This window comes from Caretta caretta, chromosome 14 (genome assembly GCF_965140235.1).
Source record: "Caretta caretta isolate rCarCar2 chromosome 14, rCarCar1.hap1, whole genome shotgun sequence".
NCBI lineage: Eukaryota > Metazoa > Chordata > Testudines > Cheloniidae > Caretta > Caretta caretta.
In genome coordinates, this window is record NC_134219.1 from 34,946,311 (window position 1) to 34,970,716 (window position 24,406).

Sequence of the window (24,406 nt, forward strand, 5' to 3'; positions counted from 1 at the left end):
GTCCTTAACCTGCTCTTCTGCACCCTTAACCCCACCACAGTCATCCTTAACTCTGCCCCTTCTTGCACCCATGGGATGACAATTAACTTTCAATCGGAGATGGGCACCCAACTCCCTGTGACTGTTCCTGCCCAGGCATTAATTCCACAACCCCACGATGTTTCTCAAACACAGTCTGTCCCCGGGACTATCCCCCACTACAACCTGCGATACAGACCTATGGCCGGAGAGAGACACAAGAGTCTAAAGGGGTAGCGGGGGATGTGATGTTACAGAGTTTATATGATATTATAGCCATGCATGGGCCAGGGTTACGGGGCAGAGTTAAAGTTATCTGGGCTACAGTCACTTTGTATTTCCAGACTCTCCAAATGCAGGTTTTAAGGTAACTTTAAAATTTCTGCCTTTCGTGGGTTTCTTTGTTTATAAACCAGAAGGTGCCAATAAAGACTTTTGCCCCTGAACTCGCCTGTACAAACCTCCAAGCTCAGACCCAGTTTCACAAGGTTTTTTTGCCTGGGAATTTCCCTCTGGCTTTATTTCAGAGAAAACTGCTCAGAGACATTCCTGTTACGAAAAACTGTTGATCCCTGCCCCACACACACACCGTTAGCTCACTGACACAAACTCACACCCTAAATTCCACCTTCACAGAGTTTTTTGCCTGGGGGTTTCCTTATTTTTTTAGTCATTTTCTTTCGAGATAATTTGCTTCACGACACTAAAAAAACAGCCAAGAAATCCCCCTCCCTCAGCGACACAAAGGTTTTTCACCCAGGAATTTCCTTCGTTTTCTATGTCGTTTTTAAAGACTTGCACAGCTCCGTGACCTTCAGGGCACATGGGTCTCTAACCCGATGAAGCGTCACCCTGGCGTTTGCCCACCCCCGGAGTCCTGACTCCCAGCCCCCTTCACCAAAGTCCTCTCTTTTTCCGTTGGTCTCTAGAGAATCCAGTTTGAACTAGTATTTGCGTATCTCTCCAGTGGCTTCAAAGGCTGATGACAAAGGAAGTACATTAGCATCCCACCTCCCTCCTAGAAAAGATACACATAATGTCACAACACCACATACATAATTGCATTTTTAATACAATGTACCCCCAATGTATTAACCCTAATTCACCGTTCTGGGGTGCCGTCTCCGGTGGGGCCCCCTGATTGCAGGACGGTCTGCCCTTGTGTTGGGCCCCCCCGGCTGAGCTTTGGGAGGCCACGGAGCCAGGACAGGCGCTTGCGAGGGAGGAGATGGCCGGCGCTGGACTTCGGGAGCTGCAGGCACGCGTGGCAGAGGTACTCACGTGCCGCAGCCAAGTCACGGGACAAGCGCCCGAAGACGCTGCGCTGGTTCGGTTCGTCCAGGCGCACTCCGCTCGCCGGCCGCTCGCAGATGGGGTCTACGGAGACCCAGTCTATCACCTCCATATAGTCCATGATGAAATCGAAATTTAGCGAGTAGATGGACAGACACAGAGACAGACGGACACGAAAACAGACCCAGAGAAGCAAAGGGAGGGAAGAGAATTCCGCCCCCCCCAGACACTTAGAGCCAACGCACCGCTGGGACCCCTCCTCCATACCCCCCAGCCCCTTTCCCCGAGCTGGGACCCCCCCCCACACCCAGCCCCATCCTCCTCTCCCCGCAGCTCCATCACAGCCAGGATCTCCCAGCTCTTGCCCCTTCCCCCCTGGCTGTGACCCCCAGATCCAGTCCCCACAGCCCCATTCTTCTCCCCCCAGCCAGGACACCTCCTCCAGCCCCAGGGGATGCAGGGGTGGGTGCTGCACTCCATGGATGAGGGCAGGATGCTGGGGGGCGAGAGGCCCCTACTAGCCAGGTCTGCTCATGACAGCAATGTGCCCGCCCCTCCTGTCCCTGCATCTGCCCGGGTCGGTCTGTCTGTCTGACTGGGTCTGTTTCTCTCTCTGCGTCTCTCCGTCCTGTCCCCGTCTGGGTCTGTCGGCTGATTCTCGGTCTCTGTCCCTGTCTGACTCTGGGTATCCGCATGCCTGTCTACTTCTGTCCGTCTGTCTGGCACAGACCCCTCTCTTCCGGCTGGGGTGGGGGGCGGTGCTACTCCCCGTCTCACCATGCTAGTGCCCCTGCTCTCCCCATGCCCCCGAGGTATGGGGATTGGGGTTGCCGTCACCCTGGAGCAGGGAGGGGGCAGCACAGCCCCCGGGAGTCAGGGGGGCAGGGAGAGGGGCAAAGGGACATTACCCCATAAACATGATGCCTCCTGCATGCCCCTTCTGGGTCCCCCCCTCTTACACTGGGATCCCCCTGTGCTGGGATCCCTCCCTGGCGCCAGGTTCCCCCCACCTCCCCGTACCGCCCCCAGTGCCAGGTTCCCCCTCCCACCCGAGTTCCCCCCACATGCTGAGTCCCCCCCTGGTGCCAGGAGCCCCAGCCGCTTTGGGGGTTACCTGCCAGCGGGACATCCCACCTCACCAGCTGCCCCCGCTCCGTGTCCACCCCCACGTAGGCCGTGAGGGAGCAGACGACCCCCGAGCTCAGGCTGGCCTCCAGTGCCCGGCGCCCGTCCCCCTCCGACCCCGCGCCCACGGCCCCCTCCAGCTCCAGCAGCAGCGACTTGGCGGCCAGCCGGTGAACGGGCAGCCTGTGCCAGGGAGAGAGATTCAGGGGTCAGCCCTGGACACCTGGGTTCCAGCCGCTGCGGGGAGGGGAGCAGGGTCTAGTGGGATGGGGGTGGGTGGGTGCCAGGACTCCTGGGTTCTATCCTGGCCCCGGGAAGGGAGTGGGGTCTAGTGGTCACAGAAGGGGGGCTGGTCCCATCCTGTCTCTGTTCTGCTGGGGTGAGGACGTGGGGGGGCAGGACCCAGCTACCTGGGGTGGGGGATGGGAGCCAGGGGAGCATTGCTGTCACCTGTCTCCATCCTGTGGCTGCAGGGAGAACTGCGGCGTCTCCGAGTAGGTCTGGTCCTGGATGCGATACTGCAGGGTGATGCCCCCCATGGGAATGTCTGGGGGCCGCAGGAAAAGAAAGGTGGTCAGAGGTGGAATGCAAGGGGGGAGAAGATGCCCTGGGACCCCTCAGATCCAGCTTACAGAACAAAGGGGGCAAATACACCCAATGAACACCACTTGGGGGGCTGGCTTAGTAAGCCCAATGGCCGTCATTAGGGTCCAGAGATAACAATCCCCATTGAGCTCAATGGGGCTGGGGCAGCTCAGAGACTTCCAGCCAGTGGCTATCATTAGAGGTCAGAGTTATCGATCCCCACAGAGTTATCGATCCTCGTCTACACTACATACTTTGATAGAACTACATCGCTCAGGGGCATGAAAAATCCACACCCATGAGTGGCGTAGTTACACTGACCTTAGCCCCCCGTGCAGACGGTGCTACATTGGCAGGAGAGCTTCTCCCCTCGGCTTAGAGCGTCTTCTCCAGACGTGCTACAATGGTGCAGCTGCACCGATGAAAACTTATAGTGTAGACCTGCCCTGAGATCAATGCAGCCAGGCTGGTACAGAGACCTGCCGCCCAATGGCCATCATTAGGGGTCAGATTTATCAATTCCAACACAGATCAATGGGGCTGGGGTAACACAGAGATCCCTGGCTCAATGGCCATCATTAGGGGTCAGAGTGAACTCTCCCCATTCAGAACAATGGGGCTGGGGTAGCTCAGGGAGCTCCAGCCAATGGCCATCATTAGAGGCCAGAGTTATCGCCCAGGAGGGGACTGTGGGGCTCCTGCCTCAGTCACTGACCCCGAGCCCTGGGGGCACCCCAGTTCGGGGGACCTCGCTCTCCCACCTGGGGCTGCCCGCGGAGCTGGGCATAGACAAGGCACCGCTGCCCAGCAAAGATCACCTCGGGGTCCCAGTGCAGCAGCTCCGCCTGGATCCCAGGGGGCAGATCCCAGCTCAGTGAGATCCCGGTCACTGCCAGCTGCAGGGCCCACTTCAGAGACTGCGGCACCTGGCGGGGGACCGGCACACACAAAGTGGGCCGGGACACCTGGGTCCTGTCCCCAGCTCTGGAGGGGAGTGGGGTCTAGTAGGCTAGAGTGGGGGAGCTGGGAGCCAGGATTGCTGGGTTCTCACCTTGGGCTGCACAAGGTCCTGGCCGGTGATGAACTTGGCGCTGCCCCCGACTGCCCGAGCAATCCCTTTGATCAGAGCCGTGGTGGCCCGTCCCCGATGCCGAAGGAGAAGCACCTGGGGGGGGGGGGGGGGCAGAGACCGGAGGGGGAGGGGCAGAGCTGGTGGGGCCCATCCAGTGCTGGGTGGGGGCAGAGCAGTTGGAGAGGGGCCAGGAGGGCTGGCTGGACTGGGGGGGGGCTCCCCATGCTTGTGGGGCTGGGAGGCAGGGTGAGGCAAAGGGTTGGGCACATGTTGGGCACTATGGTGATGAGGGTCCACATGATGGCAATGCTAATGGGGGCAGGGCTGGGGGGGGGTTAGGCACCCCCAGTTACCTGTGGGTCCTCTGTGATTATGTCCTGGGTGTTCTCTACCTCCCCATCCGTAAACACGAACAGCTGAGGGGGGGAGAGACGCTGTCAGAGCCAGGGACCCCAACCCCCTCAGAGACACCCCCACCCTGTTGGGAACGGGAGCAGCCCCCTGGAGAGTCTGCCCCACTGACCTTCTCAGAGACCCCCAGCCCCATCCCTCCCCTCCCAGAGATCTCCCCTGAGGGGCTGACAGACGGGGACTGCTGACCGCCCCTATCTCTGTGACCCCCAACGCCGAGGCATGACCCCAAACCATCACCTGTTCACCAGCCCCTGGAGACAAGAACCCACCAACTGCTGTGGGCACTTTTCCAGGAGCTCCCTCCTGACCCCCCACCAGTGACCTCCCTGCCCCTCCCGGCTGCAGGGCACCCCCCAGAGCTGGGCACAGCACAAAGCGCTGCCCCTCCCAGCTCTATACAGAGGTACCTCCCCCCCCGGGGTTGCTACGTGCCACGCCCTGCTCACACCCCCAGGGGCAGTGGTCCCCCATCTGGCCCAGAGCCCCAGGCCCACTCCGAGCAACCCCTTGGCCCCGCTCGGCTGCCCCCCAGGGCCCCCAGCCCCTCTCCAATCCCCTCTCCCAGGGTCTCCCCCTTGAACAGCCTCTGAGGGGAGTGTGGGGGGGGAAGGTGGGCAAAGAGGGGCCTGTAATGGCGTATGGCCCACAGCGACAGCTGGGAGCAAACACCCCATGGGCGGCAGCGGGGCACTGGGAGTGGGGGGGGCGCTCAGAGTTATTGCAGAGAATCCTTCCCATCCTCCGGCACGCTGACCCCCACGTTTGGGGTGGGGAAGGGATTTTCCCCTGGCTCAGACTGGCAGAGACCCGAGGGGGTTGGTCTCCCTCAGCAGCCTGGGGCACTCACTGGTTTGAACCGGAGCAACTGGGGGGAGTTGCTGTGATCTGAAGCCTGTAACTCAGGGTTTGGGGGTGCCGGTGACTCAGCCTGAGGGGTGGGGCTGTCCCCGGGGGGAGCGAGGAGCTGGGGCCTGATGAGATGATCAGGACGGTCCCTTCTGTCCTGAAAGTCTGTGAGTCTGTCCCCGCAGGCCCGCATCCCTCTCTGAGACCCCCCACATCACCCCTCGGCCCCACAATCACTCTCCAGGCCCGCCCCAGGATGCCCCTCCGGCTGGCCCCAGCGCCCCGGTACCTGGCGTGGGTGCCCGTCCCGGCAGGGGCTGCGGTAAATGGCTCGTAGCGGCTCCAAGATCTCGGTGCCCCCCAGGTTAGCCTGGAGCAGCTGGAGGCGCTGCAGGGATTCGGCCTTGGTCTGCTGGGTATTCTCCACGCTCTGCCTGCGGGGGGCGCCGACAGGTCTGGGGCTGGGACAGCCGGAGCCAGGGACACCCTGCCCCCAGCCAGCCCTGCCCCCTCACCCACCGACACCCCTGTCCCCCAACCAGCCCTGCCCCCAACAAACAGACATGCCCTGACCCTGCCCCCTAACCAGCCCTGCCCTGACTCCCAACCCACAGACACACCCCGTCCCCTAACCAGCCCTGCCCCCTCACCCACTGACACCCCTGTCCCCTAACCAGCCCTGCCCCCAACAGACACGCCCTGACCCCCAACCCACTGACACCCCCTAACCAGCCCTGCCCCAAGCCCCAGACACCTCCTGCCCCCTAACCAGCCCTTCCCCCAACAAACAGACATGCCCTGCCCCCTAACCAGCCCTGTCCCCAACCCACCGACACCCCCTGCCCCCAACAGACAGACACGCCCTGACCCCAACCCACAGACACACCCTGCCCCCAAACTAAGAGACACCCTCTGTCCGCTAACCAGCCTTCCCCCTAACCCAGCCAGCCCCCTCCCTGCCCTTCGGACTCACGGGTAGAAGGACTCGAACTCAGACCCAAAGCCATAGATGTTGAAATAACAGCCCAGGGGCAAACTCTTCAACAGGAGGACCAGGGTCTCCTGGGGACAGACAGACGGATGGAGAGTCAGCCCCATGGGCCCAGCCAGCCTGGGCTGCTCCCCCGGCACGGCCCCACGGGCCCATCTAGCGCAGGCTCCTGCCTGGCCGTCCCTTGGTGCTGTTGATGCGCTGGCGGGACAGGTCTCTGCGTCCATGGGGCAGGCCGTGCTGCCAGAGCGGCCCAGCAGGAGGACGAACTCCCCGGCTGGCTCTGGGCCGGCACCACCTCGGGCACTCTGGGAAGCAGGGTCATCATCACGGCCGGGTCGCCCATCAGGGAGCCTGCGGGGAGATGGGGGCCAGCCTCCTAATAGGGTGGGCATGGGGTCGAGACCCTGTGAGCCACCCCCTCAGAGCCCTATGACTGTCCCCAGAGACCCACCCCCACTGCTCTGTCCCTCCCCCACCCCCTCTCCCCTTAAATCCCCCCACCCCTGTACCCAGCCCCCCAGTGCCTGCTCTCCCATACCCAGTTCTCCCCCATGCCTCCCAAACCTGCAGTGCTCCCCAGTGCCCACCTGCTCCCAGACACCTCGCCCTGCCAACGCCAGCTCTGCCAAGACCCCCCGCTCCTGTCCCCCCACCCTCGCTTGCCTCCAGATTCCCCCAGCACCCACCTACAGCAGCCCTAGGACTCCCCATTCCCCCATCATCCCCCTCATTGCACCATGCCCCCCCCCCCGATCCTATGTCACCGCTCAGCACCTACCTCACCCTCCCCAGATTCCCACCCTATGGATCCCCCTCTGCGCCCCCGCCCAGGGGTAGTAGTTTGACATTTTGGGGGAGTCTAAATCTTTCCAATTTGGGGGTGACATTTTCCTGGTCCCCCCACCTCCATTTACTTCCACTGAGAAACAAGGAGAGGGAAAATCCCAGACACTAAAGACTTACAGAGCCCAGCGACTGCCAGGGATTTCATCCCCAAACTGGCACATTTCAGCCTGTCCAGATTTTCCCCAGAGAAATTGGGAAATTCCCCAGATCCGTTGCTGTCGCTTGATCCCCCACCCCCTCAGTCACCCAAAGAGTCTGGCCCATGCTCCCCCTTTCGGGACCCACCCCGCGCCCTACACCACATCTCTCACCCCCGGGACCTTCCCCCCACCCACAGCCCCGTTCCCTGGAACCCACCCCTCAGCCCAGAACCCTCCCCCTGCCCCACCCCCAGCACCCTCCTCCCAGCAGGGATGGCTGGGACCCAGGTGTCCAGGTGAGCCCTTACCTGGGCAGTGGTTAGGTTCCCGGCTGTATAGCTCAGGGGGGTGAGGGGGCAGTTGGAGAGCACGTGGTCGATGCCGTGGGGCGACTGCAGCATTGCGCTTCGGCTCAGGGTGTAGGGCAGCTCCCCCTGGAGGACCCGTGGGACCTCCTGGGTGATGTTCTCCCCATCCCACCCTGCAGAGAGAGACACAGGGGTGAGGGCCAGGGGGCTGGGAGAGTGGGGGGAAGATGGGGGGTTTGAGTTATTGCGGGGGTATTGGGCTCGGATATCAGGGGATTTCGGGATGGCTGGGGTGGGTCATATACCCTGGGACGGGGACTGCAGACCCGGGGGGGGGGGGCACACTTACCGCAGGGAACACAGTAGTGGCCTATGGGGCATTATGGGGGCTATATGGGTCTTTCACTGTGGGGTACGTAGAAGGGGCTATGGAGGTTTCAGGGGGTACAGGCTGCGGAGTCACTCACAGTAGGGTGTGTAGCTGGGGTTCTGGGGGCTATGTGGTACAGGGAGCTATGCGGGATCTAGGGCACCTAAAGGTCTGGTCTCAACATGGGGCATGTAAAAGGGGTGCAGCATGGCTGGAAGCACACAGCTGGGGTACAGGGGAGTATGAGGGGATCTGTGGGTCTCACCATGGGGCATGTGCGGGGTGGGCGGGGGTCTGTTGGTGTCACAGTGATGGGGGTAGGGGATCTGTGGGTCTCACCGGAGGGCGCGGAGTGGGGACAGGGGGTATGTGGGTCTCACAGTGGGGCATGTAGCAGAGGCGCAGGGGGATCTGTGGGTCTCACTGTGGGGCGTGTAGCGAGGGTGTAGCATGGTCGGCAGCACGTAGCGGGTGGCTCCGTCCCCGTACAGCTCCTGTGCCTGCCGGGAGAGACAGGGTCACCCCGAGATCCCTGTCCCCCAAGATCCCCTGCCCTCCCCGACCAGCACATCCCTGTACAGCTCATGCACCTGCTCGGAGAGATGGGATTACCCCGAGATCCCCCCAGCCCGGTCCCCTCCTCTCTCCTCCCCGGGATCCCTGCCCCCAGCACCTGTCTCTTCTCCTGGAGCTGGGCCTGGATCCAGGCCTCCTGCAGCCGGGCCTAGAAGGCGTCGACAGCCGCCTCGGTGTCCACGGGGAATTTGAACACGGCCTCCACGGGCCCCAGCTCCTCATTCCTGCAGAGCAGCTGGCAGCCCATGTCCGCCACAAAGCCTCGGATCAACACTGACACCGAGCTGTGGTGCAGGGGCACTGGGGGGAGGGGGACATCAGCCACAGGCCCCCCCACGGGCACCGGGGGGAGGAGCCACGTCGGCCATGGGGCCACCCTCCCCCTCATGGCACCATCCCCCGCAGCCCTGACTCACCCGGCTCCTTGGAGCTGGTCAGGAGGCCGCAACTCATCATCTCGGCTCCGGGGTCGGGGATCTGTGTGAGGGGAAGGTCGGGGGGTGAGATATGGGGTTCCCATGGAAACTGATGAGCACAGGGTGCCCTGACACCCCCCCTCCGCCCCCCCCACACACACTTGGCGATGGCTCTGAGACCCCAGCCCCACCGCTCTGCTCAGCCAGGTCCTGTGGCAGGGAGTCCCACAGACCCAAGCTCCTGAGATCAGAGTCACGGCTCTGCCCCAACTGCGCCAGCCCCCGGCCGGGAGGGGCAGGCAGGGACTGGGGTTCAGCTGGCAGTTGGGGGATGGAGAGAGAAACATAGGGGGGTGTATGGGGATGGATGGACAGATGGAAGGAAGGAGAGGTGCAGGGGTCAGACGGACAGACGGAATGAAGGGGGATGGGGGACTCGTGCGTTAGAATGAGGGGGCTGGGAGCCAGGACTGCTGGGTTTTATCCCCAGCCCCTGGGGGGGCCCCTGGAACAGCGACAGGGGTTGCAGGGGACTCGGCTCGGTCACTGGGGGGTTGTTAACCCGGCTAGGCCCTTCTCCCCACTGTCGCCCTGCAGAGAAGCAGAGGTTTGTGGAGCAGGCTCCAGCTCCTGGCCATTCTTGGCAGGGACACGGCCCTGCTATTTACTCAGCTTTCACCCCAGGCTGGAGCAGTCACCATAGACCCCCCACCCCAATGGAGGTGAAATCCAGCCCTTGGCCTTGCCCAGGGGCTCCCGGCGTTCTTGCTTCACGCCCCCGAGCCGTTCGGCCTGGGCCTTGGATTTGCTGCCTTACGACGGGGTTAGAGAACGGCAGCCGGTTGATTTCTCCCGCAGCAGAAATCTGGCTCTGAGGCGCGCAGGGAGTCTCTGCGGAGGAGCGGGGAGCTGAGGGTGGGATGGGGGCGAGGAACGCCAGAGCTGCCGTGAGCGAGAGGGGCTCCCAACCCCACTCTCCGAGCCTCGTTTCTGCTCGTCACCACTCCAGCCGCCTGGAGAATTCCCAGCTGGAAGGTGGGACGGGGAGACTGGGATCACCTGGGGGGCTGGGGGGGGAAACGTAGGCAGATTTCTAGACAAACCTCCCCCCGGCTTCACACATGGCCCAGGATGGAGAATCCACCCAAGGCCCCGGGGTGTTGGGCCAGCAGCTAATCCCCCCCCGCTCCCCGCCAGACAGGTGAGCCTCCCTCCTCGCCTGAATTCATCTGCCTGCAACTCCCAGCCACAGGACAGGCCACGTTCCCCCCGCAGGTATTTACCGCCTCTCTGGGCTGCGCTCCCTAGGCTGGGAAAGGGCTGAGGCCAGGGCAGGGCTCCAGCGGGGCGCGGGGGCGGGTCGGTTGGTCCCGGCACTGAACTCTGATGCCTAATTCCCCGCCCGGAGGAAGGGAGTCGGCGTGAAACTTCGGCCGATTCACAGGCGGCGGCTCCTGCTGCAGCAGCTGCTTCTTGGGGTGCGAGGGAGCCGCAGGGCGGGGGGGGGCGGGGGTGGGGAGCTCCGACCCCTCATGGGAGCCAGCGGACCCCAGGAGCCTGTGGGGAGCAGGTCAGGGCCGGTGCCCCCCGGTGCAAAAGGGGAGGGCTGAGATTTGTGTCTTCACACCGGCCGGGCGCCACGGGGATGGCCCCTGGGAAACCCACGCTGGGAGAAGCGCGGAAAGGGAGGGTGGATTGGGGGGGGCGGAGCAAAAACGTTTCGGGGTCACCTCCCTCCAAACACCCCCAAACCCGCCCCGGCACGCAGGGCCCCACAGCCAGGGTGGGGAGACTCTGCAGGGGCGAAGCCCTGAGTCGGGGGATGGGCCCAGACCAGGGGGTGGGGGGCCCTGGACACGGAGGGGAAGGGGGGGCTGGGGCCAGGGGGGCCAGGCCCCCCAGCGGAGGGGGCTCGACTGGGGCCCGATCCGCACCCCCGGTACCTCCTCGCTCGGTCTCTGAGCAGCGAAGCCCGGAGCCAGGCTGGGAGGGAGAGTGTCCCCGCGAGCCCCGCCCCCCGCCAGGGAGCGTCTGCAAACACCTCACCCCGCACCCAACCCAGCCAGGGAGCGTCTGCAAACGCCTCACCCCCCAGCCAGGGAGCATCTGCCAGCTCCCCGTCCCCAGCTTCTATAACCCAGGGACCGTCTGCACAGTTCGCCGCCCGTCCACCCGGGAGCCAGGGACTGTCTGCAAACTCTTCGCTCCACACATCCTGCCATGTCCCCCCATTGAACTGGGGCTGGGGAGGGGGTTCTCCAAACTGCCCCTTGCTCTTTCCTGCCCCTTTATGGTGCAAAAAGCGGGGAGGATTGTGGATGCAAATGTTTCAACTCCAAGATACCCCTTTCCCATCAGGGTATTCACCCCACACTCTCCATCCAGGGGCAGTGGTGGAAGAGGGGGGAGAATCCGTCACTTGACCATCATACCTTCCTCTCAGTTGGGAGAAGGCATCCGAGAGACATGAGGAAGCTCGGCCGGATGTGGGGAAGGGAGGGGGGAGTTTTTCCACCCACTGCGTTTTCTCTGGGGTCTCTGCAGAACCTGCTTTTAATGTCCCGCTGGATGGTGCTGGATCTGCCCCCCCGGCCCTGAGTCCTCTGTGGGTGGGAGCCCAGAGCTGGGGCAGAGAGAGGCCCCCCCTCCACACACAGCCCCACTCCCAGGACCTCTGGCCAGGGGGGAATCATTGTAATGGGGAGGTGGGAGGTCAGTCTCCATGGCCCCTCCAGACCTCTCTGTCGCTGCTGAGGCTGTCAGTGAGGTAGTGCCCAGGGGGATGGGGGCATCTTCTCCCCTACGGCCAGAGCTGGGACCCACCAAATGGACCCCACAAGCAGGCATCAGCTGGGGTCGCTCTTCCACCCCCACGGAAGTGGCTCTGGACCATAGCTGCTGCTGGGGCAGGTTCATAGGAGGCACCTGTGAACGGGGCAGCCTGACCCGCCCAGGGGATGACACAGGGGGCACCCAGGGATCCCCCCTTCCTTGCAATTCCAAACATCACAGTGTGAGAGGAGGGGGATCCCCACGCCCCACTCCCTGATACCCCCTCATCCTCGCTGCGAGCCTCTCAGCAAGGAGAGAAGAGGTTGTTACCTGCGGGGGATTCCAGCCTGGGGAGAATCTGGAGAGAGAAGAGAAGAGAAGAGAAGAGAAGAGAAGAGAAGAGAAGAGAAGAGAAGAGAGCTCCAGGGAGGGGATGGGGGTGCAGAGGGATGGAGGGATGCTGGGCGGGGGTATCTCCAGATAGACAGACAAAGGGATGCGGGCCGAGGGAGGTCACTTACCCAGCAGAAGCAGAAGGAGAGTTCGTGCCATCCTGAGCTGGTTGCTCTGGGGTGGGAGCTGGGTTCTCAACTCAGCCACCGGCCCCGTCTGGGTGCAGGGAGGGGGACGGGCCCTTCCCCTCTGATGGAGGCAGAGGAAGTCACAGCCTTAGGCGCAGACACCGCTCAGCTCAGAGGGCCATTGCACTGTAACTGCAGTCCTCTTACTTTAAAGTGTAATGTGTATCCCTCTTTTGTATTTATATAGGGCTCATGTTGAAGGAGATTTTTGTCCACCCACTCTGTTCCTGTGAGACACTAGGGCAAATTCTCCAAAGTCAAGTGAGTTTCACCAGATGTGAATTTGGTCCAATGTCCCTTTGTAACATCATTACCCAAGCTTGTATCCCAACTTGATAATCACTCCATAGGAAGGATAAATAAGTCTTTAATTTAAATACTCAAATCCTCAAACCATGAGCCTGAGATTTATATTGCATATTAGACAAAAAGTGCACAATAAAAATCATATCGTATGAGGTGATCAGGTCCCTCATTCACATTAATTGCTGTGTTTCTGTGTCTTGCTATCACTGTACACTGAGTAGAGTATGTTGTGAAATCAGTAACTTGAATTATTCTTTTATCTTGTGAAACATCAAATGATATTTCCTGAATTGTTTCAGGTGCTCCGATGGTCCAGTGAAGCACAATCTAGAAATACCATTTGAAACATCCATGTTTGCCAAGAGAAACCAAAGCTACCAGTAAAATTCTATTCAAGTATCAGGGGAAATGAAGGTGTATTAACTGTATGGAGATCACAGTTAACAAAAATTCTCTCTCTCTGTGTCCCCAGACACATCTATCTATCTAATCTAATTTATCGTACTATCTAGGTATTCCAACAATAAATATATTCAGACTAATCAAGTGCATAGTGTCTCACAAAAGTAGAATTCACAGAATAAACTAAATTGGTTAAGAACGATTTGGGGACATAATCTTCCTTGCACATATTACTTTCATAACCTTTAACATTTTGAAACAGCCTCCACCAGGCCCAAAGTGATAGCTATCCACAAAAGCACCACATTTCGGAGGCATTTCATGATTCTAACACCTGTGAGTGCATGGAAACGTTAGAATTTACACTCATGAAACTCAATGGGCTCAAGATTCAATGGAAACATGGACACTGCTTATGTGAATCAGTGAGTGACCACTTACAATGATCTTTATGTGAATATTAGGTAAATCAGATGGCACAAAATCTTAACCAGTTCCATGTTATTTTATGAAGCGATAATAATTGTACATAGCACATCCGTATGTTTTAAGTACATTTGGTAGACTGGATGCCAATCTACTGTAAATTGGCAGTTGAAGGTCTGGCCCAAGACAGCAGGCAAGCCTCAAAGGGTTTGAATGTTGGGTTAAGATAAAATTCTGGACAATGTAAGGTGAAATCCTGGCCCCACTGAAATTAAGTTCTGTCGTTGACGTCAGTGGGGCTAGGATCTTCTTATGATTTTTAATGTCTGTCTCACAATATTTGTTGTTTTTCTTCAAATCTCAACTGCTTGAATCAACAGATCAGCTTTCATATTTTCTTTTACATAATCATTATCCCTCTCTCTTCGGTAGTTCTTTTCATCCATAGATCACAAAGCACTATATAAAGGAGGTGAGAATCATTATCCCCATTTTACAGATGTGGAAACTGAGGCACAGAGAGAAGCCATTTGTTAGGGGGCTTATTCCTTCACCCACTTACTTCCCTGGTCCTTCTCGCATGAACAGAGAGCAACAATACCCGAAGTCCAAAGGTGCAAACAATTCGATGTTTATTGGGGTGAACTTCCAGCAAGCATGATTCCAGTTTCCTTCCTTAGTGTCCCTCTTCCCAGCTCTGATACCACAGAGCCTTACACCTGTCTCCCTCTTCCCATTCCTGCCCTTAGCCAAACATGATTCCAATTTCCCCATCCACAGTTCCCATTTCCCCCTGCCCACACACCCACCCACCCACTCACTTCCTGATTGACTGTAGACTATACAGCCCCCTAACACCATTACTTGTCCAAAGTCATCCACCAAGCCAATGGCAGAGCCAGGAATAGAAATAAGAAAAGGAGGACTTGTGGCACCTTAGAGACTAACCAATTTATTTGAGCATAAGCTTTCGTGAGCTACAGCTCACTTCATTCTCCTAGTTGCAGTCCAGTCCTCTTGCCACCAGGGCACACTCATGGTTACAGAGAAAAGCATAAAAACATGAAGTGCACCCTACAGACTCAAAAACCAGACAGCAAATCAAAAGAAACCAACATTTATTATTTAAAGCCAATCTCATGATTTCTAACGACGTCTCCTCTCCTTGCTGAGATGCTCGCAGCGAGGGTGAGGGGGTATCAGGGAGTGGGAGGTGGGGATCCCCCTCCACTCACACTGTGATTTTAAAGGTGAATCAGGACTAAGATTCTGGATTCAGTTTTGACATCATCAAAATTTTGTAAGCTATTCTCACATATTTTCTGTCCAAACCGGCAGAATCCGTGTGAAATCAATCTTTCCAAAATTTTGGAATGCCCGTGTACTAAAAACAAAGAAAAAAAGAAGCCTACAAAAATACCTATCTGGGTTTTTACCCAGTCTGGAACTGGAACCAGAACTTTATTCTGAATCCCCTTCAAAATCCACTGGGGTCTTGATTTGAGGTTCCTGTGGGTTTATCTTACCTCAGTTTGGAAGGGTTAAATTTTTATCAGTAAATGTCAGGAAATGCCAGTTTCGCCACGCAGAACGTCAACCGTCCAAAAAAAAAAAGGTCCAAAAAACCAGTTGTCGTTAAATAATTATTCTCTGACCCACCTTGTCGTCTGACACGCCACAGCAATTTCCCACAAGTGTGAAAATACAAATAGACAATATTTTTTTTAAAAAATGCTCACAAATAAACCTTGATATTCTCTGTCAAAATTATAAAAAATAAAAATTGAATTCTGCCAAGCCTGTTGATATCTCTATCCTCTCCACAGGCCAGGCTTTAATAGAAATAAATAATTGGCACATGTGCAATTTGTTTCATTTTAAATTAAATACAAAGTAAGAGGATAATAATGCATGAGGGCTGGATTTTGAAAGGTATTTAGGTGCTTAGTGGGGTTTTAAAAAGTATCTAGGCCCTTAAAACTCATAGAAAATCCCATTAGGCACCTAAATACATTTAACAATCTGGCTGTAAATGTTCAAGGATGTGAGACACTAAGGACCAGATTGTTAAAGGTATTTAGTCAACTAACTCACACTGATTTCCATTGGAGTTGGGCAGCTAATTATCTTTAGACTTCTGGCCCTCAGGGATTGTTGTTGTTTTTTCAGTACCCTATCAACTTTGGTATATCTTCCATGTGCAGACTCATTTTTCTTTCACCACATTTTCTGTGACAGCCAATGACCTCCAGCACATTTTGAAAAACATCGCTTCCCTGAATACATGTCTCAGGGCTTCTTTTACCTCTGGGTTCCTCAGTGTGTAGATGAAAGGGTTCAACTGGGGTGTGACAATAGTATTCAAGACAGTGACTATTTTGGTCAATTCCAATGAGTTCTGCATGGAAGGGTTGACATGTAGGAAAATGGTCGAACCGAACCAGATAATCACAACTGTGAGATGGGAAGAGCAAGTTAAAAAGGCCCTTCTCCATTCCTTATCTGATGGGATTGTCAGTACAGTGGAGATGATGTAAATGTAGGAGAGCAGGGTTATGACACAGGAGCCCAGGATGAAGATGAAGGAGATGATAAAGGCCACCAGATCAATAAGGTAGGTATCTGTGCAGGAAAGAACTATCCACGGTGCTATGTCCCCAAAAAAGTGATGGATGACACTAGGGCACAGAAGGACAACCTGGTGATCAGAAATGCTGGGACACAAATAGCCAGGAAACCACACAACCAAGAGCCAACAGCCAGCTGAGCAGTCAAGGTGCTGTTCAGGATGGAGCTATAGAGCAAAGGATAGCATATAGCCAAATAGCAGCCGTAGGCCATGACAGCCAAGAGAAAATCTCTGTGCATCCTAGGGAGAAAACAAAATACATCCGTAGGACACAGCTGACGAAGAAGATGGATTTGCTTTGGGACACAAGGTTGGCAAGCGTCTTTGGGATGCAAGCTGTGGTCTGCCATACCTCCGGGAAGGAGCAATTGCAGAGAAGGAAGTACATTGGGGTGCGAAGGTGACGGCTGGTTGCCACTAGGACTATGATCGCCACATTTCCTGTGATAAGGAAGAGCACAAAGAGCGAGATCTGCAAATATTGGGTCCCAGGGAATCCCAGGAGAATAAATTCCTTCACACTGGTGTGATAGCCCTTTTCCAGTGCGGTCAGCTGTTTTACCTGCCAAAACAAATGAAGACATGAAATTAAACTGATTAAACACAACCGTGGCTTTGTGGGTTACAGATGATTTTGATGCACAGAAAGAGCAGATAATTAAAAGAGGCAGGAAATAATGGTTTAAGGCTGAAAATATCCTATTGCTATTACATTTCTGGAGCCTTCCTGCTCACAGGGTGAATTTAAGCTTGTCCTAAATTTTCCTGTGGAAACTTTTTTTCCAGTGGAAAGTAGCTTTTGGACCAAAAAGAAACTTTCAGGATAGAAATTCCATTTTCAGGTGTTCCTTGAAAAACACAATTTTTAGTTTTTGTCAATGAAACATGTTTTTTCCACGGTCAGCATCCAAAGCCCAAGATTGATTTTATTTTAATTGATATTTTTGTTGTTTTAAATTGAAAATGTTCAAATAAAAAGTTGTTTTCTGGGTGTGTGTGTGGGGGGGGATGGGAGTTGTCCTTTTGACAAAACCCTGAAAAATGTCAACAGAAGAAACAACATTTTTCCTGTAAATTCTTCAGGATTCAGGAGCCAAATCATTTTCAAATGAGACCTATGGGTGTTAGGCATTCAGCACAATCTGAGATTCCTTTAGAAGTGAACAAAACCCCATCGTCTCTTTTGAAAATCCCTGCTAAATAGGGTGAGCTTTTCAAAAGTTCTCAGTATAGGCCTATTTCTGCTCCCGAGGAAGGAAGTCAATAGGATTATTGTCATTGAGTCAGTGGGAGCAGACTTAGGTCAATACTGAACACATGAGATTTGTACCTGTCAATTTCCTTCCTGCAATGCAAGAGGACATTTAATTCTTTTTGTGCAGAAAGTCTCAGGTTCTAAGCCTGCTGAAGTCCCAAGTTGGAGTGGGGATGTTATACAAAGTTGCAGTTCAGAGGACAGCTACTCAATTTTGGAGCATAAATAACCATTTACATCTATAAACCAGCATTCATTTTGGGTGGTTGAAAATGAGTCAGTTGCAACCTCCTTTGACCAATTGAGACTGAGGTGTGCAAGGCCATGCAATGTGCCAATTACAGCAAAGCTCGGGGCCAGAGAGGACCAAAGAACAAAGGAAGCAATTTTCCTAAACAAAATCACAAAAAATGCATCCCTTTTTTATCAGAATTTTAAATTCTGATGAAGAATTTCCTCAAAACTGTGAATTTCAAACATTTTTGACCAGCTGTGCCAGGAGTCTGCAATTCTTCTCCCCGTTTAGTCAGTGGTACATACTTCTCAACCAGAACCGTTAATAGAACCCAGGAGCCCTGATTCTCAGCCCCCGCTCTGCTCCAACCATGATCCTAACTCCCCTCAAAGAATGGGAATAGAACCCAAGTGTACTGGTTCCTGGTCCTTTGATACAACAGCTATTCTACACATCCCTAAAAGAGCTCGGCACAGAATCCAGGTACCCTCACTCCTAGACACCTGTGCTAAGCAACAGACCGCAAGCCCCACAAATACAGCAAAACTGTAATATGCCGAGTTTCTCAAACACCTTCAGAAAAAAATACCAGGTTCCTAGTGCTGGCCAAAATATGTGGACAAATTGGAGAAAGTCCAGAGAAGAACAACAAAAATGATTAAAGGTCTAGAAGACATGAGCTATGAGGGAAGATTGGGGCGGGGGGGGGGGGGGGAGGGAAAGGGCTTGTTTAGTCTGGAGAGGAGAAGACTGAGAGGGGACATGATAACAGTTTTCAAGTACATGAAAGGTTGTTACAAGGAGGAGGGAGGTAATTGTTCTCATTAACCTGTGAAGTAGAACAACAAGTAACGGGCTTAAATTGCAACAAGGGCAGTTTAGGTTGGACATTAGGAAAAACTTCTAAATTGTCAGCGTAGTTAAGCACTAGAATAAATTGTCTAGGGAAGTTATGGAATCCCTATCTTTGGAGATTTTTAAGAGCAGGTTAGACAAACACTGTCAGGTGCCACAAGTACTCCTTTTCTTTTTGCGAATACAGACTAACACGGCTGTTACTCTGAAAACTGTCAGGGATGGTCTAGATAATACCCTTTTAACAAAGTTAAAATAATTTTCTAACCTCAGATCAAGTTCGGTGGTTGCTTCAGATATTGATGGAAAATACAAGGTCTTTGGGAGAGGAAGAGTTATTTTGTACGTTTGCAAACTCCCTTATGATTAGTTCTCCACAGAATGTTTACATCCTTTCTGAGGTCATGTGAAAAAGTCACACATGAGGTACTTTCTGAGGAACAGTTTATGATCCCGTGGGTGGCTGAAATTTCTGTTCAGCTCGCAGTTGCTATCATGCATTACATTTGTTCTTGTTCACTTTTGCTTGTACTAACAGAAGAAACTTCCAGTATGGGCAGGCTGTTCCCATAACTGCTTCTGCATGTGGCCTCTTACAGCTCTTTCTGAAGGATGAGAATTCGGTGAGGATTACCATACACTCGAGACTGAGACAGTCAGGTTTATTCATTCAAACCTTTCTTTGAACCAAAAGCAAGGCCCTGCATGTTACAATTACCATAAAAGCAATGAATGACAGATATACAGAAAAAGATATTGCCCAATTACCTTCTCTTGGGGGCGTAGTCACTGTTGATTTTTCCTATGAGGGTCTGACTATTCCCTTACACTCTAGCATATTTATACCTTTACACGTTATCTGACCATCCAATCAACATTAAGCATTGTGTCTTACTTAACCCATAGTATATACATGTGCAGGCTTCAGTTTACAAAACTTTTTCTGTCCAGGCTACTTTTATGTCATCGTGTCCCTTTTCCAATTGGTTTATTTACTTGGATCGTATCACTCAAATATAGGGACTTTTCTGTTTTTCACAATACAGGGACGTTTTGGCAATACCTTTTATGTATTGTACTGATTAAATTCCTTTTATCTATGTCCTTCAACACAGTGCAAAACACCTTTGTCTTACCCAGCCGCTGTAAGCATTCTTTAAAGAAGTCTCTCCACACGGACGAATTTCGCAAGCAACACTCATGTCGAGCAAAAACTTGGCTGAAGCCAGTGAGCTTAGCATAAGTATTACCTTGGCCTGTCCACATTTCTTCACCAGACTAGACCCATGTGTAGGACTCTTCCAACACCAGGCACTGGTCACTGTTACAGATGCTTTCCTTAGACTCCAACAACAGGGTGCAAACTGGTGACAAATGCAATGTTGATATTTCTCCACCACAATGTGAGCAAAGACTTACTAATTCATATCATACAGGTCATCAACTCACTATATCAGCTGTAGATTTCTGTCAACCTATGTCTTTGGTCCTGTGTCCCATGCTGAGATGAGGAATCGAATTCAGCCGCTGCACTACTGAAGACCTCCTTAAGTGATTCTGTGAGGGTTAGGTGTAAGGTAAGTACTTCTCTGCACAGGACGATTTTCACCCTAAGGCGTACGGAATCTGCCCACTGGCTCTGAACTGGAATAAGTCACAATTTCTGTATTCTAGCCACAAACACACATGCTCTCATCCTTGCAGCTCATTTACATTTAGGAGCTCTGACCTATCACTTAGAATGGGGTGTCCATGTTGCCAAGCCTAACGATGTTATCATGAATCTCTCACTGAGTTGAGGGCCATAAAGTCACAGATCCTGATTCTCTTCTCACATGTATTACACTATTATGGGGAGTAGCTTCTGCTTTAGGGGCCAGTCCTGCCTCAATTAAGTCCATGCCAAAGTGGACTGGTATTTTCAAATGTGCCTAAAGGAATTTAGGTGCCCAAATTTCATTAATTTAAATGGGAGTTGGAAACCTAACTCCCTTAGTCGCCTTTGAAAATCCCAGCCTAAATCTCTGGAAGGGGAAGGGAGATCAGGTGCATAATTTCAGCAATTATTTTACCCCTGACTTAAATTTTATTCAGTCCTTAGCCCAGCAAATTCCCATTGTACTTACCAGGATGATGCCTGATATTGCTCAGTAATTTTCACACCCATGTGGATGGCAAATGCTCTGAACAGTTCAGGATTTCATGAGCACAATGACAACCCGGTGGAACTGGATAGCTAAGCACTAGGGCTGAGATCCTCAAAGGTATAAAGGTGCTAAAGAGACAAACAGGTGCCTAGCAGGATCTTCAAAAGCACCTTGGTGTCTAACTTCCATTGAAGTCCCTAGAATTCAAACTATACTCCATTCAAGCACACTAGGGAGCCTTAGGGTAAAATTTCCTAAAGCACCTAGGTGACTTAGGAGCTTAAGTCTCATTGGCTCTTTAGGCAATTAGCTGCACTTGAAAATTTAACTGTCAATCCTATTTTCAAAAGTGATTTGTGGCCAGATTAGTTGAGGTATTTAGGCACCTAGTGGGATTTTGAAAAGCACCTTGGTACCTAAATCATTGATTTCAATGGATGTTAGGCAACTAGAAGGTTTGAAAATTCCACTAGGTGTCTAAATACTTTTAAAAATCTGGCCCTAGGGCTTGTCTATACAGAGAAGACACAGCAACTTAACTTCAATATGTTTATTTAGTCCACTGCAACTTTTGTGCCTTTGTGGACTCTTTAGGTTGAAAACTGGTTATATCAGTTCAGTTTGCACCTAAAAATTGATATACATGAGGTTTAAACCAATATAATATCCATATACAAAGTTGCACTCTTTTAGCTAAATTGGTATAAAATCACACCTTTCATTATGTCAGTACAACTTTTTGTGTAGACTAGAGGCAAATATTTCAAAAGCACCAAAGTGTCTCAGGACCAGATTTTCAAAGGTTATTAGGTGTCTAGTGGGATTTTCAAAGGCCTAGGCCCCTAAACCCCATTGAATTGAATTGGAGTTATGTGCTTAACCTGCATAGGTACTTCTGAAATTCCCACTAGGTGCCTATCTTCAGATGTCTGAATGTCTTTAGCTTCTGGTGCTTTATACTTCTGTATCTTAGACCACCTATTAGGTTGCCTAAATGTGGACGTAGTTGCCTAACTTTGGGCAGCCACTTAGGGCCAGATTTTAAAGAGTATTTAGTCACCTAGTGAGATTATTAGAAGGACAGAGGCACCTAACATCCACAGAAATCAATGAGTTGTAGGTTCCGAGGTGCTTCTGGAAATTTCAATAGGCATCTAAATACCTTGAGAAATCTGGCCTTTTGTCTTTTACAAATGGAGAAACTGAGGAACAAAGAACTTAAACAATTTCACAGTGGTCCATCAGCAAGTCAATGGAGACACAGAACCAAGGTCTCCTAACTTCCAGTGCTCCTCTTTAAACAAGGACACCGTCCTCACTAAGCCAGGGGTTTGGCACATTCTTGAGAAGACAGTGAAATTCTGTTGAGACCAAATCCCAAGAGCACTTCTGAGGAACATAAATTCGTCTTCTTTCTTGGACCTGTTGAGTTGCCATACATAAACGAAGCAGGTAAGGGAAAAAGACAGCAGGGTGATGACAAAATGGTAATGCAATGAGATTCTAATCAATATAGAAATTTATGCAATAGTAGGAAGATTTTGTGTATGAAACCTTTAAATGTTTGATTTATAGCTGGAGGAAAAAATATGGCTCGCAATGCATTTTTTTCCTCAGAATCCAAGAACGCCTCAGTCTAAGGAGAGAATATAATGTGTGAAGGAGGTCTGTTCTGGCTAGTTCTGTCAGCAAAAGCTAATAAGTTAGGTCCACTAGAGAGAGAGAGAGAGGATCCCAGAAATATACTTTAAACCACTTGTATTAAGACCTATTTTTTGTATACTTGGTAATGTGACCTACTGGGCCATATCTGGTTGGAAGGAATAGGTTTCCCAGTGAGTAATTGGTTGATCTGTAACATACTTCCTTCTCTCTCACTTACTTTCTCACTTTCTAAATTTCACTCATCTTTTTCAACTCTTGAATGCAGAAGAGAAAATAACTATATGATAGATCTGTGGAACTCGCTGCTGCTGTAATTTATTGAGTCGCATAGATAAGAATGTAAAAATGGATTGGATAGTTCTCTAAGAGGTAGACTTAGGTTTTCATAGCCACAAATGCCACATGGACACCCACTCCTCATTCATTTTCACGGGCATTTGTTTGTTTAAGATCCAGAGTTTTAAAGGTTTTTAGGCACCTAATGAGATTTTTAGAAGTATCTCGGCACCTAAAAATCCTTGATTGCAATGGGTATTAGACACCTAGCTGCTTTGAAAAATCCCACTACACACCTAAAAGCCTTTAAGAATTTGCCCCATAATCCCTTAGGCAGCTTTTGAAATCTCAGCTCTGGCCTGGTCTGGTAGATGGGAAATAAGGAGTTGGAGTTTGTCCCAGCTCTGTCACTCATTTACTGTGTGAAAGCCAGATTAACTGTCTGTGCCTCAGTTTCCCCATCTGTAAATAAATGAAATAATACCACTCACCCACCTTGGTAAAATGGATTGAAATCTACAGGTGAAAAAGCACCATGAATTTCTTCCCAAGTCTACTAGAGTGAATGAATAGAATAACTTTGACTTCCTCTGTCATTGGATCAGGCCCTCTGTAACTATGAAGTTTAGGGTATTAGAAGGCAGGAGATGGTCTCTGTTCCGGGCTTTTCCCCTGACTTCCGATGCATCCCTAAGCAAGATCCTTTACCCCTCTGCCCTAATGTCTCCTCATATGGCAGAGGATTGATAATGCTTAATTATTTACTACAGAAGGGCATTGGGCCCATTCCAAACAACACTGAAGTTATGGCTACAAAGGGAGTTCTTTTCAACCTGTTGTAGAATAAAATAGCTTAGGACTGGACAGTGATTTGAAGATGTAAAGATGTTTATAAGTACAAGGTATTATTATCTTTGCCAGACTAGCTCAGATTAGCATAAGGAGGATAATCATTATGGGTACGATTTTTAAAAGAGTCTGTGGGAATCAGGCATTTACATTCCACTGAATCACAAGGAGATTTGAATTTTTAATTGCTTTGAACTCCTTTGAAAATCCCATTGCACAGTGACAATCAATCGTTTATCCTTGCGGGCAAAGTCTTATTTCCGTCTCAGCTGAGCATGGAATGTGCCTCTAAGGTCCGGCACTGCAAAATCAGGTACATTTATTTTGGTTTATAATTTCTTCTTTTGTAAAATGGGGACAATGACCCTGACTCCAGTTGTAAAATGCGTTGAGATCTACTGATGAAAACCATTGCACAAAAGCTAGGGATTATACTTAATGAGCATTGACAATTAAGCACTGTCTGGTACATAATTCTCGATGAAATTCTTGTTCTGTTCTCACTTGTATGTTAATATGTCATGGATAGGCTTGGCAGCATTTTATTTTTATTATTTATAATTTTGATGGGTACTGTCACTGTTTGTTTTTAAGCATTTTCTCCACTTTTTATTTATTTCAGTGTTCATAGTTGTACAAAATTATGGGGGTGGGGCGTGGGAGACTGTCAGACAAATGATAGTTAACACTGAGATTCAAAAAGTGAAAGCTCTATAAACCATTAAAACACAAATTTTGTCAACATCATGTGTTAAACTATAGAAAGTCAATATCCTTAATTCAACAGATCATACCTGTTTTTACTGTTCATTCACTAATCCATTTGTAAGCCTAATTCAAAAGTCTAAATCACTGGATTTTGTCTCTAATAAGTTCTCCCGCAGTATTTTTCTTACTTTGCCTATCTGTAAATTTTGAGTATTATCGATGGAAATACATTTTCATCAGTTTGTGTGTGTGTGTGTGTGTGTGTGGTGAAATCGACATTTACCAACATTCACCAAT

At 51.8% G+C, this 24,406-nt stretch overlaps 2 pseudogenes; both read right to left on the reverse strand.

Annotated features, from left to right (window-relative positions):
• The window catches only part of LOC125621471 (von Willebrand factor A domain-containing protein 5A-like), a 276,958-nt pseudogene that overhangs the window by 860 nt on the left and 251,692 nt on the right, over positions 1-24,406 (reverse strand).
• Positions 15,697-19,666, reverse strand: LOC142069180 (olfactory receptor 6F1-like; annotated as a pseudogene).